This window comes from Nuphar pumila, chromosome 11 (assembly GCF_984573655.1).
Source record: "Nuphar pumila chromosome 11, dmNupPumi1.hap1.1, whole genome shotgun sequence".
In the NCBI taxonomy this organism is placed as follows: domain Eukaryota; kingdom Viridiplantae; phylum Streptophyta; class Magnoliopsida; order Nymphaeales; family Nymphaeaceae; genus Nuphar; species Nuphar pumila.
Genome location: NC_143259.1, coordinates 39,504,641 through 39,518,619, shown reverse-complemented (window position 1 = coordinate 39,518,619; position 13,979 = coordinate 39,504,641). Strand labels below are relative to the sequence as shown.

The 13,979-nt window shown below is 38.8% G+C and overlaps 1 protein-coding gene across 4 annotated transcripts in view; it reads left to right on the top strand.

Moving 5' to 3' along the window:
• Positions 1 to 3,876: 3,876 nt before the first annotated feature.
• Positions 3,877 to 13,979, top strand: part of LOC149822290 (mitogen-activated protein kinase kinase kinase YODA-like) — a 132,946-nt gene continuing 122,843 nt past the window's right edge. For 3 of the 4 annotated variants that reach the window (XM_089980981.1, XM_089980980.1, XM_089980978.1), the window contains exon 1: positions 3,877 to 4,264. The gene's annotated coding sequence lies outside the window, so the exon portion shown is untranslated. Of the gene's footprint in view, positions 4,265 to 6,699; positions 7,107 to 13,979 lie in introns of those variants that run through there. The other variant, XM_089980979.1, reaches the window with a different exon arrangement.

Below are 13,979 nucleotides of genomic sequence, written 5' to 3'. Positions count from 1 at the left end.
GGGATACAACAATATTCAAATTTCGATAGAAGGTGGACAAAGGAAAAAAAGCCCCATCAAAAGGAGTTTGATTAAGGTTTTTGGAAGCCTTAATAAGAGGTCTGTTAAGGTTCTTTAATCTCTAATCAGAAAAATATAAAATAAAAGAAAAGAAAAGAAAAGAGGGCTTTGAAAACCCTAAACCAAAATTAGGCAAGTCGAAGAGTACTTCACCAGCGCAGCAGACCGCCCCAACTACGTCCTCTGCCTCCTCTCCAAGCTTGCCTTGCCGCCTTCATCTCCTTCAAGTGCCACCTTCGCTCTCCTTGGTCCCCATTGCCAGCGTCCTAGCCACCACAAACTCTAACTTTAAGAAGTTGTGATCGAGCTTCTGGCTGACGTCAGCTATCAATTTATGCCTGCTATTCGTTCGGAAGCTCAGACGACTTCTGGTGTAAGTTTTATGAAAACTCTTTTTAAAACAATATTTTGTATAAAATCTTGTGAAAGCCAGACACCAAAAATATAAAAACCGGCTCGCACAAGTGGTGGAGTCCGGGTCGATCTCAGGGAACGAAAAATACTTATATTCAAACACACAAGCTAAACTACTCTTTATTGCCAAGAATTAATTAAATAAATAACTATGAGAGTGCTGCCCTACGTAGAGGGCTTAAACAAAATAAATAAAAGGCTTATTACAGACCCAATAACTGAATTAAATAAAAAAAATGAAAACCTAATCTAAAAATAACAACAAAGGCTTCAGTGCTCCGAGTCTTCTTGCCCCTTCTTGAGGTAATGCATGTTTTCTTGAACTTTTGCTTTTCTGAGGGCTCCCTGAGGGCACTTTTGAAAGCTTAAGGGACCTCGGAGGGTACTTTTATGGCACGAAAAAGGCTCTACTGCACTTTCCAATGCTTTCCTGCAAAAATCCAAAGCGAACCACAGCAAAAAATGAAGAAAACTAACAGACTAACTATACTAGAAGACAAAACAATATAACTAACTACAAGAACCCTATAACAAATTATGAAACTAACTAGCAACTAAACTCACAAACTACTTAATATTAATCCAAGAAAGAGAACGTACACTAAACTTGGTTATTTAACACTCTAAATACCTAAGTCTATTGAATGCACTAAACAAGGACTGGCTGAATATGATTTCTAATGGAAAATAGACGTGAATAACAAAGAAAGTACTAATTGACTCTATTCAATAAAAACTCTAATCTAACTTAAGAATCTAGAAATCAATTGGACTAATGAAAACAAATACTAAAACAATCACGTCGAATGAAGCACAACTGAACACAGTTGCAAAAGGTATTATAATGATAAAACTAATCTAAAAAATAATAATGTTAACAAAACACTTAACTTTGGTGAAATAAACTAATAAACTAACATATATGAAATCAATTAGTTCACTAACCTAAGAAAAAACATTAATTACTAAACTACAACAAATGTCAATATGAATAATGAATTCAGCTATGTGCTACCAAACAACAACACAAAAAAAAAACTTTAAACTATGACACTCTAAATAATGCTAAACATGCTGAAATAAACTAACAAAATGTTGCATACTAAATAACAAAAAAAAATCATTGCTATGATACTAAATAACAAAAGACGTTTAGGTCTCGTCTAGCTACAAAACACTAAAATAAGAACATATGTAGAAATACTAAGCTACCAACCCCTGATTAATGTGTGCTGTCAACACAAAAAATAATAATTCATTAACATCAATCACGCTGGTGCGTGATTGACCTTAATGAGTTATGCTATGAACACCCAGTGTGCGTGTGTGTGACAAATCCAGTAATATTGGCAAACAGTACTGCAACATGCAGAAAAGATTCTGGGTTGCAACACGTCTCGACTGCAGAGTGAGCTTCACGTCAACGATGAATGGCCAGATTTGTCGACAATGGCGGATCTGGTTATTATCTCACACCAACGAGACAATAATATGATATGCTCAAAACAAATATATTTTACTTTATCCTATGCTAAAACGACAAACCAATATACGCTATATGCAATAAAATCATATTTAATCTATGCTATAAAAGTATCTAACCTAACTTTATAAAAAAATAAGTAAAGAATCAGAGAATAAGGAACAAACCATGTGATTTGCCTTTGATGGAAGGGTTGAGAAGAGAAAGTGGTCAATCTAGTTGCATCCACGCTGCCCCAACGAAGAAGTTGCCGATGATGAAGGGGTTCGAGGCTTGACGAAACGGAGGGGGAAAAAGAAGAAGGGGAGAAGAAGAGAGGAGGAGAAATCGGTAATAGAGGGAGAGAGAGTAAGGGAGAGAGAGAAGAGAGAAGCAAGATGGAGGGGATGTGAGGGCTGCTGAAAAAATAGCTTCCATGGCTGGAAAAGATGTATTTGTAAAGATCTAATTAGGTTAAAACAAGTTTTTTCAAAAAGAGTCTAAAGTTTTTTGCTAATTTCCAAAACAAGGTCTCTTATGAAAAGCATATTTTTCTAAAAATTAAAACTTACTAAACTAATTAAAATTTAGCTAATACAAGCCTAAACTAATTGAACTACAATTAAGAAAAACTAAATTTAATAAAAACACTAAAACTGCAGGAAAAACTTTGAAAAACCCAATTTTTTGATAAAATTCAATACAATGTAGCTTCTCAAAACTAACGATAAAAATGAGTTTTTAAAGTGATTTTAACTTGGATCATGTATAAAATAAGATGAATAATAATGCAAAATGTATGCATGATCAACTTCATCAGTCTTCCTTGCCTACGTGTATGACCAGACGATTAACGCGAAGGTCTCCCTACTTCAGAAGCCTTTGCTTGTGCATGGAGTCAACAAGAACCATATCTAACCATATTGATCTTATAGAGGGCTTGATCAAGGCGTGCAAGAATCTGATTGTGTGGCTAGTCATGGGAGTCACTGCAAGTGTGGGCGAAGGGTACTACTACGGGGACGAACCCAAGCAGCAATGGTGGCCTGTGGGATAGATAGGCCTCTCTCTATCTCTTTGATCTCTGTCGGTCCGTCCCCCTCTATCTTTGCATTTAGGCTTTGATACCACTGTAGGCCTCAGTTTGCATAGAAGTAGTTGAAGAGTACATGAAAGAAGAATGATAAAAAGATATTTGATGACATGCTTTAGGAGGGTTCTCTACAATGTAATCAACTCAGTTACATCTAAGAATCCCTACACATTTCAAGGACCTGGTTGATTGGATTCCTGTAAAACCCAATGACCATAGTTTGAATCTATAACCTACATCCATAATTTAGATCTAATACTTGAATCCATTCTTTGGGTACATCCCTTTCTACCAAAAATGTACGCCAAGTTTGACAATCATCATCCACCATATAGCATAAAGGTTGTGAACATAGAATGCCACGTCGCAAAACTTCAACTCTCCTTTCCAAGCCGAAAAAGATGGGAAAATCCACCGTGCCTTCTTGCGTCCTTCGTCCCCTTTATACATAACTAGTGGGTCTCACAAGTTATGCACCTTACGTCATAGGCAGGACATTTTAAAAAATTTCACAAAGACCTCGCGATGTTTTGTCATTTGTTTTAAAAGATCAAAATATCGTGATGTTTATTTTAACAAAGTACAACGATTTTATTATTAACAGTATTCATAAATCTAGCATAAATCTTGTTGTCTCAATTTTAGATATATCTATTTAACTAGCTTTTAAAACGGTTTAGCTTTTCCGATAAAAACACAATGCAAAAATCTTTGAAATGTTCACGAGATATTGGCTGCGGTTATTTTATCCGTTAAAAACTTTTTTTCCTCGCTGTGCCACACGTGCTACTGCACACGAACCGCTTTTCTTCTCTACGTACCCTCTTTAGTCCACTCTCTCGGAATCGTATCGCCTACTTTTTACACCGTTTCGTTCCTCCCCTCTCTCCCTTCGTCTCAGTCAGAGCGAGAGAGAGAGAGAGAGTGTGTGTGTGTCTCTCTCTCCGATTCCCCTCTGGAATTCCTTCCTCCCTTCCCTCCTCTGGTCCATCCCCAAGAACTAGGGATTCTTTCTGCTTTCGTTCCACCACGAATTCCCTCTTTCCCCTGTTTGGTTGCTCGCAATCACTACACTTTGTGAGGAATTCTGACTGCCCTCGGATTTCCCCTCGCAGAGGAATCAGGGGTATCTCTCGCTTCCCGATCTAGCATTTGGATCGCACCCATGGTCCTCCGGCGCGCCCGGCCGTTCGGACGCTGCCGGTGAAATCCGTGCCCCCCAATCCGAACGAGAGGTACGAATTTCTGTCCGGTTCCCTCTTGTGCTTATTTTGGGTTTTTTTGTCCTTCGTCTTGATTTGGGGGATTAAGGTTTAAGGGTTGGTGGATCCGTCAAGGGGCGCACTTATTTGTGGTTTCTTTTTAGGAATTAGGGTTTGTTGTTCGAGTTGGGGAAGCCGCAGGGAGCGATGGAACTGCGAAACATGGTTGGATTGCTTGTGGAATATGTAATTCTTGGTTCTGATTTGCAAAATTATTCAATTGTTGTCGCGACCGATTCGTAGATTAGTCGCGATTGATCCTAAATGGTGAGGAGAGACACAGAATTGCGTTGATAGTAGCTATATTTGCGGATGCCGTTACCAAATTGGATGGTGTCGGAGTCAGGTTTGCGTTTTTAGAGATGATAGTTTGTTTGACTTAGGAAATTGGGCTGATTGGGTTCTTCTGGTTTCACGATGTTCGACGTGTCTTCTTTACTGCACCTCGGGATGATGGCTTCCTGTGTATTGTTGTCATATGTGGCGTAATATCTACGTGGTGCTGCAATTGGGCAGTTGATAGCACACATTCTTAGAAGAATCTTTATGAGACCAGCTTGGTATCACATGCTTGGTTGTTGCAATTTGATTGCAAGAATTATTTGCATATCTTAAATTGGTTAATGTGTACATGCTTTGCAGTACCTTAGGTTCGATGTTATGTATTTCTTTTTTTTTTTCTTTTGTTTGGAGTGGACATCGTGCTTTTATGCTATGGTTTACAAAATTTAGCTCAACTTGTCCCACCTAGTTGGTGAAGTACTAATATGAATTAGGATTAAACACATGGATTAGATACCCCTGTATTGAATAAATTACTTCTTCCAAATACTGTGAGTTGCTTAAACATAGCAATTAAGGAAAATGTTATGGTACTATCATGATATTATCACAATAATTTCCCAAGAAATTCAGTTTTCAATAGATTTTTTTTCCATTTTTATCTTACATTTTTAATTAAAAAATGTTCTTGAGATTCCCCTGAGAATGAATTCTCTTGAGGATGAGCCCTGCAAAATTATTGTGAGATTGATATTTGTTACTGTGCTTTTGATTAATGTAAGATAAGGCTTATCAATATGCATGAAGAAAAACCATATTTGGAGTGAGGCCTGCCTTTCTCCAATTTATTCTCATTCCTCGAATGTTTTGTTGTATAATAACTATTGTTATGTTCTCTAGGAACTAACTCCAACAATTCCCCTAGTAGGGGGATGCACACTAGCCGGGCTCGAGCTGAGCTTGGCATGCACAAGCTCTGCTCACCCAACCAATTCTATGTACAGGGTCGGCTTGAGTTTGGCCCGAGCCTGAACCACTGGTGTTTTGGCTTGGCTCGGTTCGTTAAGCTCGTTTTGAGCACAACCGACTGAGTTGACCCGGGCTTGGTCCATTGTATATAAACTCAGAAACTCATTTCGGTGGCCCGAGCTTGCAACTCATCATAATGAACACACAACCCTTAGACCAAGTATTCAAATTTGAAAGACGAAAACAACATGAATCAAGAAATAAAAGAAACCCATCATCGTTTTTCAACCCAAAACAAATGGAATTTAGTGAACCAAGCTCTTTTTGTTCATACCCAAAACTACCATGCCCTAAAAGGAGTAAGAGATCATTTTAGCGAGTATCGATTTTTTTTGGCATTATGGGAAAACCCAATCAATTAAGACACTAAAAAAGAATAGATTCAATCTTAAAAGGAACGTAAATCATCTAATTCATCCTAAAACATGCATATTTGGATGTTATGTACGAACCATGGCTGCCAGTTGAGGAAGCGGGAGCGGGAAGCGATACGGGAAGCAGGAGCGGGAAGCGATACTGGAAGCAGGAGCGGGAAGCGAGGCACTTTCAAAATTTTAGGAAGCGGGGAAGCGTGGGACCACTTAGGACCGATTCGGGAAGTGTCTCGGAAGCGACCTAGGAAGCGTCTCGGAAGCGAGGGGGAAGCGAAAAAAAATAAAAATAAAAAATACAAAAAAATTGAAAAAACAGGGGAAGCGAGGGGGAAGTGAGGGGAAGCGAGGGGGGAAGCGAGGGGGAAGCGTGATGGGAAGCGCACTTCCCATTAAAGGGAAGCGCGTCCCCCATTAAAGGGAAATGCGTCCCCCATTAAAGGGAAGCGCGCTTCCCAAAAAAGGGGGACGCTTCGGAAGCGCGCTTCCGGTAACCCTGGTACGAACCAACCATGCAAATTCCTTTCATAGGCATGAAATACATCAACTTTGGTTCTGGAAACCTCGATTTTTGATGGTGGTGCATAATTGCATACCTTGTGGAACACAGTGGTGGGTGCTGGGAGGCACAAGGGATAAAGGTCAAAGGGGCGATCAAAACTCGGCAGGGCAACGGCGTTGGGAGGGGAGATCGAAACTCAGCAAGGAGACGACGCTGGGACTATGGTGGTGGACGCCGCCGCTGAGAGACTCAAGGGACAAATGTAATGCTTGTAAAATTTATCGCATAAATAGACTTGGATTTCATGGCCAAAATGGGGTATGTGAGTATTTTATTTTTAAGTTGATTTATATTGGATCCTGGATATTTTTTGGATATTCGATATCAAATTCTAGAAACCTTGACCTCTCTAACTTCCTTTTCCCCAAATCTTCTCACCCATGACCTCTCTTCTTTCTCCATTCATCTCTAACCCCCATCCACGACTTCTCCTTCCCCTTTCACAAAAATTTTAAAACCCTCAGCAGACGTGACCTAGCTTTCATCTCTCTCCTTCATCTCTCTCTTACACGGTTCAGAGAAAGGGTTTCACGAAATCACGACAACAAAGGGAGGAAAAACAGCTAAAAAGGTAGGATTCCTATGCTGTGTTTGTTTAATGTTCGGGGCTGTGTGCTATGCATTTTCAATATATACCTGAAAAAAAGGGATTAGTAACCTGTGCACTTTGCTATTAGGTGTGTTTTTTCTTATATTGTTATGATGATTCTGTGCCCAAATCAATACCTGTATGATTCTGCTAGATTCAAAAAGGGGTTCTGCATTTTTTTTTATACAGAATCCTGGTGTTGTATTTATAGATGTATGCGTTTTATGTTTCAGCAGATCGTTTGTCTTTTTTGTGTGTATGTTAATGATTACAATCAGCCTTTGCATGTTTTTGTTTTTGATGATAATCTGCGAATACGCCTGATATGCATGTCCAACATTGGAAAACTTTTTGTAATAGTCTCAATAACCTGATATGTGTGTTTGATATGGAACAAAAAAAAAAAAACGTTGAAATCCCTAACCTGCGTGTTATACTAGTCATTATTTTTCAAAGTAGGTTCAATAATTAAAATCAGCCTCTGCATGAATCCACTAATGGAATCTGGTACCTGTGGGATTCATATTAGAAAATTTTAGGTGTAAGCATGCTAAAACATAAATTTTGGACTGAGTATATGCAGCAGAGTGTTTCTGCGTCATGTCATGATCAAAAGTCTGTGTTTGTGTGTTTCCTGAAATATTTTAAGTGGAAATCGTGTAGAACCTTACATATTGTCATTAAACATATCTGAGTCAAGTTCAATAACCAAATGACTATGCTTAAGAAACTCAGTGACAGAAAATAAATTCTGCTTTAAGATCAATAATTTTTTTTTTATTCTGTATTGAGTTCATTAATAGAAAACTGTTTCTGTGATGAGGTCAATGACAAAAATTGTTGACTGCATAGTTGTAAAACTATATGCTTTTGATGCTAGATTCCATGATTAAAAATCAGTGTCTTCATAGTTGATTTTGTTTGTATAAGTTCAAAGGTAGAAATCGGTGAACAGTCAGTTCACTCTTGTCCTGTTCATTAGTGATGAAACATTTATTTATGGGGTGTCGTCATATTATCCATAATCGATGTCATAATAAATGGGGTTCTGCATGTTTTTCCTCTGCAATTATCACTCGGTGACAACCGCGGACTGCGTACATATTGCTGGAGAATTTGTCAATGATGGTGTCGTTACATGCATGGGTTGCTCTTAAAAGTTTATGCAAACTGTTATAAAATTGGTAGAGTGGTGTACTTTTAGTTCTTGCGTGTAAAACTTGTAAACGGTACACGATACCAATGATCAAATCTTAATTATAAACATGCTAATGCATGGGATTGAATTTCTGTGCCCAGCCCACATAAAGTGTTAATTCCTAGACTAAGTGATAATGAAACTATGCCTTATGCAATGATTGTTGGTATGAAGTTGTATAATTGCTTTGGTGTGATTGACTAGGGAATTAAACTTACCTACAATTCTTTAAGAATGAACTCATAATCGAGACTGCTGGTCGGGTGAGATATCATGTGCATGCAGGCACATGATATAATTTTATATGTGTTTTAGAAGATGGCGTGAAAATAATTTGACTCAGGCATATGAGTTGCCAAACCAGGGATTTCACTCAAGTTTCATAAAGTTAATACACAAATAAATATAACTTTATTGTTTGCCTGACTGGTTTAAAGGTACCGGGGGCACTTGTGCTCGCCAGTTTAAAGGTACCATATCATACTGAGTGGGAAGACATAAATAAATTGAATTGGCAACCTACCTACCTAAGGTGATAATCTCTGGGATCATGCTAATACGGTTGTATGATTCGTTGCCTATGTGAGTACCTGCAATATTGAGCTGTTGGGTTCAAAACATGTCGAACTCCCTAAGAGGTCAGGGAACAAAATTAATAAGATAAAGTAAGCCACTCAGACTCAGGCTTATCTTGTAGAGGGTAGGTGGTACAAAACTCTTGGGACATGTGTTATTTAGCTTCGAGCGACAATGGCTCGTTGATCCCTAGTCCTCAGAGTTAGGGGACCCAACTACTAATTTATCCTAGGTGGTAGGTCCAAGTTCTTCTGCAGAAGTTAAGGTTGCATCCTGTTTGTTTGTCTTTTAGGAGGTTCTCTCGGTTATTATACCGCTCTCTTAGGTTTTCAGTTTCAGTTAGATGCTCGGGTTAATAAAACACACAGAATAACCAACCCCCGAGTGTTCTTTTTTGTTACGGTTGCCTTAGCCTGCGTGTACCCGCGAGATAATTAAAGAGAAACTTAAAATTAATTACTGAGGTTCTTTGCTCATGTGGAAATTGAGATATACTGTGCTTGAACATGCTTATAATAAATTGTGATTATTTATATGTTAGAAATGAGTCATGATATAAATTGTTTAATGTAATATTCATTTAGTTAAACCGTGAGAATGATTGCTTCATGTAATATCTAATTAGTCATATTATGTTATATCATAGTTTTCAATTATTGATAATCCATAGTATCATACTTCCTTGTTACATTGAACATATGTACAGCTATAGTAATCCTACTTCTCAGACTGGTTGTAGTATGATCCTATTACCTTATCATTAGAGGTGAAGAGTAAATAATGCAGAGCGATTGCGGAATGATGTAAGTGATGAGTTGTGGAGCCTGATTCAGAGTTTTTGCACTGCAGAAGGAGGGTCCGCCCCCCCCCCCCCCGGCGCGAGTCCCGTTGCGCGTTCAGCGGGTGGGAGTCATAGGGGGCAGCACCTCCTAGAAGAAATTTTTTCTTGGGCTTATGTTTGAGACCCGGTTTCTTATGGATCAGACCCGATTTGTTTAGGTTTAGGGTTGTCGCCCTTGCCTTGTATAAATTCTTTCTTTTCTTTCTCTCTTGTATCTTTCGAGAAAGAGCAATAAAGTTTTTCCTTTGGGCGGCCGTGGTTTTTTACTTTCTCTCGGATTTGAGGGGAGGTTTTTCCATGTAAATCTGTGTGTTCATGCTGTGTTTTGTTTCCTTCGGTTGTTTCTTGCTTGCGGTTTTCGTAACAGTAAGGACTATGATGCAATAATTTTTGATGTTCTCGGGACAACTTTAAATAACTTAGTTATTTTCATTTATGCTTTTGTAATGAACTTAACATTTTATTTCCTGCTAAACTTTATCAGGGCTTAGAATGATATTGTTGGTTCGAATGTCCTCTGACGTACCCAAAATGTTTAACCTCGAGTAGATTGAGTAGTTCCGCTATATAAAAAAAAATCTTGAAAACTTGGGTTAAGTTTTCGGGTTGTTACATGAAGGTCGAAGGGGAGATCAAAACTTGGTTGGGCGCCGTCGCCGAGAGGGGAGATCAACACTTGACAGTGCGACAGTGCCGAGAATGTGGTGGTGGGTGACGATGTCGGGAATATGGTGGCGGGCGACTGTGTCGGGAGGGGAGATTGGAAATTGGTAGGGCGAGGGGGCGTCGGGACGAGGCGAGGGGGAGGTTTGAGGGGAGATCAGAAAATCGAGCGAAAATCCTAATCAAGCCTACTCGAGAAGGGGTAAAGGGGGCAGGGCAGGTCCAGAATCCGTTGATAAGAGCTACTAAGCTTTATCAAGCCTACTCAAGCTTAGTAGGCCGATCAAGCTCGACTTGTTTGCTCGTCCGAGCCTCAGAGCCTTGTCCAAGCTTGGTTCATTTAAAGGCACAGACCAGCTTCAGGCTGAGCTTAACCGAGCCGAGCCCGGGTCGACTCTGTTCATTGTGCATTCCTATCCCCTAGTTCCAAAGGGTGTGATCAGATGTGGAGTTAGATAAGAATTCTCATTGGGTCCCACAACATTTATGTTTGGGGGCTTGTTTCAGGAGCATTCGACTTTTGCAATTTTCTCTTGAATTCCCAAAACAAGGACAAAAATGGACCTATGCTGTTGTAATTCATCTATGAAGGTGATAATCATAGTTCCCAAAAATGTGGGGCCTGTAACTTTTTATGTTTAATATGTACTTGCATGAATTCGCATAATTCACATTCACCTAATCGGCCTTAAATCCAAATGTACCCTAAGTATTAAAGCATCATTGTGGATAAACCTGACAAAATTCTATGCACAGGTGCAAGTGTCTTCTATATATGAACCTTTACTTGGAGAGACCATACTGTCAACCATAATCACAAATTATTACAGAGATTTTGAAAATCTTGTGATATTTTCACGATATATTTGAGAAACGTATCATTTCCGATTATATTGTGAGATTTTAAAAATCTCTATATTTTCGCGATATTATCACGGGTAATATTTAAATTCATAGAGAGAAAAATTAAAAAGGGTAGTTTCGTGTCTTTGACTCATTTAAATCCCTCCAATCGATAATATGAGAGGCTGTTTTGGAAATAGGTTCCTACATGGCTGCTCCTCTTTAAAGCAATCTTGTGTTTCCAAGGCCTAGTGAAACAAAAACATTGAAAATTTTTCAAAAGAGGTGCCCAAATGGCAACCTCATGTTAAGTGCCTTCCCAATGCTTCGAGAAAAGGGTGTAGGTCTCTCTTGAATAAAGAAAGGAGGGGTATCTTTTTCCCTCTTCTGGTCGATATAGGACTATTCCTTTTCATATGAGAACCTAATTTATCTTATTCACTAATTTTTACCAAACCAATTTAGTTATTAAATACTTAGTACTTTTAATCATGTTATAGTTTCACTTTTAACATGTAATATCTGTTTATTACATATTTATTTATCATGTATTATAATATACCGAGATTTTCCCTAGAAAAACAACTTTTTTAAAATCTCCCAAGATATTCACTTGCCGAGAAATTCCTGAGAATGATTTGTGACTATGCTGTCAACTCCCTTAGTGGATGAGCCTGGAATTAAGTTCCTTTGACAACAGGTTTAACATAATAGTCATATAGAATTTCAGGGGGGTGTTTATACTGTGAGAAAAGCCCAGAATTGATGAACAAGAAGCTGCAAAGGAGAAAGTGAATGGGCTGCAACTAATCACGTTTTTCCATTGTGGAAAAATCGTGACCTCTTCAATACTTATAATGTAAAGCATAATACATGACCTAATACATGGCTATATGACACAAATAGCCCTAATAAGTTACAGTATTTACAAGTTTGTCTAATATCAATTAGACATATTACATAAGGGGAGTTTGGATCCGGGTCCGGATCCGGATCCAAACCTTAAGTACAAACACAAGTATACCCAGTCTAATAGCCTCCCTCAAGTTGTGCATGATTTTGAATCATGGACAACTTGCCTTTTAGAAACCAAAACCGGCACTTTGTGAGTCCTTTGGTGAACAAATCGGCCACTTGGTCTTCTGTTCTAATATAATGAGGCTCCATCTCTTTCTCCTCAATCTTCTGTCTGATAAAATGTTGATCAATCTCAATGTGCTTGGTCTTGCTGTGATGAATAGGATTAAGAGATATTTGAATAGAACTTTGATTGTCACACAAAAGAAAGCAACCAGCAATCTGCTCCTTTAATTCTGTTAACAAATGTCTAGTCCATGTCACTTCTGCCGTAGCAGCAGCCATCGCTCTATATTCTGCTTCCGTGCTAGATCTAGCCACGGCCTTCTGTTTTCTGCTACTCCAAGAAACAAGATTGGCACCAATGAAAACACAATACCCTGAAACTGACTTTCGATCATTAGGATCCCCGGCCCACTCCGCATTTGCATAAGCAATGATGTCATGAGCAGTATTCATGGATCTGCTTTTGGTGTACAAGAGTCCATCTCCAACAATACTCTTCAAGTACCTCAGTATCCTTTTTACTGCATCCATATGTCCCGTCCTTGGCTCATGCATGAATTGGGAAACTTGATTGACTGAATATGTAATATCGGGCCTGGTAAAAGTAAGATATTGAAGCATTCCCACTAGACTCCGATATTTGGTGGGATCATGATACAAGTCTCCGTCTTGCACACTTAGTTTCTGGTTAAGCGCACTAGGAGTAGCAAGAGGCTTGCAATCTTGCATTCCACCCTTTTCTAGCAGATCTAGGGTGTATTTATGTTGGGTCAAAGTAAATTTATTTCCTTGATTATCCACCTCTACCCCAAGAAAGTATCGAAGGTTTCCAAGGTCCTTCATTTTGAACCTTTGACTCAGAAGATCTTTAGTTTCTTGAACATGATTCTCACTGCTTCCTGTAATAATTATATCATCCACATATATCAACAAGAAGGTAGTAAACTCCTTGCCTCGAAGAATAAAAAGGGAGTGATCCAATTGTGATCGATAAAAACCATATTTTTGAATTTCTAGGGAGAAACTCTCAAACCAAGATCGAGATGCTTGTTTCAATCCATAGAGTGCTCGATTTAGTCTATATACATACTCCTTTGAATCTCCTTCTGTATAGCATGGCGGTTGTTCCATGTATACTTCTTCCTTCAAATCTCCATGAAGAAAAGCATTCTTCACGTCTAGCTGACTTATTCTCCAACCATAATCTACCGCCAATGAAAGAACAATGCGAATTGTGCCCATTTTGACAACTGGACTGAAAGTTTCATCATAGTCTTGTCCAAACTCTTGGGTGAATCCCTTTGCTACAAGACGAGCTTTGTATCGTTCAACACTCCCATCCGGTTTGTATTTGATTTTGTAGACCCATCGTGACCCAACAACATTCTTATCTGGAGGTCGGGGGACAACTGTCCATGTTTGACATTGGTACAAGGCTTCCATCTCTTCATTCATAGCTTGAATCCATTTTTTGGATTTAATGGCTTGATGAAAGTGTCTAGGCTCAGTCTCTTTCTCAATCTGTGACAAAAACAATTGAAAATCCATGGTGAAATTCTCATAACTGACCCACCTTTCAATGGGATGCCGAGCTTTCAGATCGTCTGATCGGAATGGCTACTGGATTAGAAATTGGAGAAGTAATGTCATT